The sequence below is a fragment of the Nuphar pumila genome, chromosome 11, assembly GCF_984573655.1.
Source record: "Nuphar pumila chromosome 11, dmNupPumi1.hap1.1, whole genome shotgun sequence".
Taxonomy (NCBI): Eukaryota; Viridiplantae; Streptophyta; class Magnoliopsida; order Nymphaeales; family Nymphaeaceae; genus Nuphar; species Nuphar pumila.
In genome coordinates, this window is record NC_143259.1 from 5,525,648 (window position 1) to 5,529,748 (window position 4,101).

Genomic DNA, 4,101 nt, shown 5'->3' on the forward strand with positions numbered 1-4,101 from the left:
CCAGATGGGTTGAGACTAGGTTCAGTAAACCTAGTGCTCTAAGCTCAGACCGAACTTGTTTTGACCTATAATGAATTAGGTCAAATCATAAGAGTCAAAATAACCAAATTACCCTTGTATGTACCCAAGATCCGATTAAGTCAAATGGGTATAACTTGAAACTCCGAAGTCAGAATTGAGTGAAATTTGATGCGTTGGACTAGTATCGTTGAGAAGAATCTTCATGTCCTCTGGTTTTGGTCAAAATAGGGATACAAAAATCAAGGTCTAACGAGTCAACTCAAAAGGGGTATTTTGATAATTTTATCAAAATATAAAAGTTATATGTATTAATACGAACATGCTTGTGTGATGATCAGATTCTACTGTTAGAGCCTCTTAAGACATGATAGAGACCAGAGCACAACATTCGTATTTGAGGTAAGAGATATTATAAATAATTTTAATTGTGAATAAATCATATTGTGTTGCATGTTATTGTTAATGCATTGTATTTGCATGATTAGAAAGATATCTCTTGAGTGTGAACATGATATGCATAAATTGACCATGCATGAAATTATTGCAATGAGATGATTATATATGCATATTAGTCGTGATATGTCATGCATATTAGAAAAAGATTATTTTTGTGATATCATATCTATATTATAATTTATAAATAACATGCATTATGATAAGATTGTGGTTAGACTTGAGTCCCTTTATTCTAGTAATGTCATGTGGTTTTTATATTGAGATTAGCATACATAACCCTTTAAATCCTTGAAGTGACGGCCTCTAAAAAGGGCTACCTGGTTTGCGGCCAAAGTGCAGCTACGATAGAGAGTAGAACATCGATGATTTAACGATATAGAGATTTTACATTGTTGCGTGATTAGTATAAGATAAGTATGAATCCTAATATCATTCTGAGATTGAGAGTGAGGCCTATCATGATCATTTCATGATATCACTCGTGAGAGAACAAGTGAAACACGAGCTTGAGAATATGGTTCAATATAATGAACTTAAAATATGACTTAGGGTTATATACACATAGTATTTAAGACTCTAGATAACCATGGATGGTTGAAAGCCATCATAATTATGATGTAGCATGAACCAAGTCGAGATTGAGTTTGAGCCTGACCTCTCGATTAGCTACCGGTGGGGTCTCCTTTTTGTTTCACTGCAATGCTTGGTGATTTGAAAATCACTGAGAGTGTATGGTTTATTATTTGGCTAACATTATAGAATTGAGGTGTTCTATGTAGGTTGCTATGCCATAGACGGCTATGACCAGTATAATCGACCTAGTATTTTAGTTTGGTCTAAGTTAGTATTTGAGAGAGTAAAAGAAAAAAAATTAAAATAGGCAAACCTTGTATGATATGTCAAAAACTAAACTCAGACTAGGGGCTTAGAGCCCACTATAGTTGTAAGTTAAAGTTATTATTTTCTTATAATTATTCCTTACTAAATTGTAGACTCACCCCTGTATAATTACAATTGTAGATTCAAAGCACACTAGCTCATATAGAACGTGATTGACTGCTTCAACATAGTACTTGTTAGTTTTTATTTTTTTGTCATTGAACATTTATATACTTTTTTTTTATTTTATGAATGATGAACTTTGTGAAAGAAAGTAAATTACTGAAAAAAAAGAATGCATTTTTTTTAAAGCATGTTCTCTTGTGTGAACTCTATACTTTCCCTTTGAGAAGTAATACGAACCGAACTCGGACGCTCGAGGTCCCATATCGGGGTGTTACACTAGTTGAGTCAAATTTGGGAAGCCAACGGGTCAAATTCAAGTTAGATTCCGATGAAAAAAAAAGATAAAATTGAATCAAACCAGACCTAATCAGATTTGAAGAATGATGAAAAATGTTAAAACCAAATTAGGATCCGTCTAGCTTAAAACCAAATATTTACACTTAAATCAGGTTTGGGTTTTAGTTGAATTCCGTACAGGTTTCAATGACCTGAATCAGATTTCTAATCGAATACGGATTTGGCTACCCAAACCGACTAATTGGATTCAAAATCGGGTCAGCATCGAACCCATGACATCCCTAAGCTGAGTGGAGATTCAGATTTTAAGTTAGGGGCTTAGAGCCCACTATAGTTGTAAGTTAAAGTTATTATTTTCTTATAATTATTCCTTACTAAATTGTAGACTCACCCCTGTATAATTACAATTGTAGATTCAAAGCACACTAGCTCATATAGAACGTGATTGACTGCTTCAACATAGTACTTGTTAGTTTTTATTTTTTTGTCATTGAACATTTATATACTTGTTTTTTTATTTTATGAATGATGAACTTTGTGAAAGAAAGTAAATTACTGAAAAAAAAAGAATGATTTTTTTAAAGCACGTTCTCTTGTGTGAACTCTATACTTTCCCTTTGAGAAGTAATACGAACCTAACTCGGACGCTCGAGGTCCCATATCGGGGTGTTACACTAGTTGAGTCAAATTTGGGAAGCCAACGGGTCAAATTCAAGTTAGATTCCGATGAAAAAAAAAAGATAAAATTGAATCAAACCAGACCTAATCAGATTTGGAGAATGATGAAAAATGTTAAAACCAAATTAGGATCCGTCTAGCTTAAAACCAGATATTTACACTTAAATCAGGTTTGGTTTTTAGTTGAATTCCGTACAGGTTTCAATGACCTGAATCAGATTTCTAATCGAATACGGATTTGGCTACCCAAACCGACTAATTGGATTCAAAATCGGGTCAGCATCGAACCCATGACATCCCTAAGCTGAGTGGAGATTCAGATTTTATATGGCGTGCCGGATGCAGTTAACAAAGGTTGGAAGCAAGGGTTTTACTTGTAAAATATATAAATTTATCTTTTTTTAGGAAGAATAAAATATATAAATTTATAAATTTTGATTTGGAATTGAAGTCAGACACAACCGAAAATACTAATCTGAATTCATATCGGATTTGGAGTCTCAGATCAAATAAGTTTGGATCACATCCAAATATCCTTTCAGGTTTTATTTTAAGATTCATATCCAAGAATAATATCAGATTCATAAGGCTCCGATAACGAAGGCCCCGACGAATGCCGAGCTATTTGAGACCATGGTTTTAGTAATATAAGTGCCTCTTCTCTATGCTTTCAGTGTCCACACTTTCCTTCTCTAGATATTTTCTTCGGCTTGCACCCATACTTTCCTTCCCCAGTTTTTCTCTTCTGATTCACCATGAATCTTCCTCTGACAGAATATATACATTCTCTTTTATTTTGAACAAAAGATTAAGTATGGCTTTCAAGGGAGGGATTAAGTAGCCCGTGCAATGATATTTCCAACTCTTAACCTACTTATTTTCTTTTTTTGGATAATAAAGCTGGGGGATTAGGCCCCCTCCTTGATATTGAAGAGGATAAACTAGTTAGGAACAGACCATCATGCAGGCCTGTGCATCCATGGCAAACTTTCATCCGACAAACATTACAATCAAACAACGTACATAAGGTGAGATGGGGATTACGGCAGGAGAAACGGTTGGTGGCAAGCAGAGAGTTAAAGCAAGGGTAGTTGTCGTTCAGCCGAAGTTATGCCTTCAGCAGGCGCTGTAAGATGAGGCATCCAGCATCGAAGATGCAAAAACATGTGTACAGGAAGCTGTATATCTTGGATGAGTTGCAAAGCTCTTTCAAGGATAGGTGTTTCAGGCATTAAAAAAATTAAATGGAATAACAACCTTATTCAAATGCTCTCTCTCTCTCTCTGACCACCTTTGAATTCTAGTATTCTACAGCTCACTTTATCTTATGTTGTCAATCAGTGTAATTCTTTTGAAATCTACTTGTGAAGATTTCATTGAGATATAAAGTAGATTTTGAAACAATTACACTGACTAACAACAGAAGATAAAGTGAGCTGTATAGTTCAAAGCTGGTCAGCTAAATATCTATCATGTTGAAAACCGTCCAAATAGTGACAATGATATGATTACTGTACCATAGCAGATGCTTTATAGGGTAAAATACCTATCAATGCATGCACTCCATCTAAAAATTCGCTCCTCTAAAAGCCTTACGAATGTGGGAAATCCTATTATGCAGTTTAACCAACTAATGCACAAAAA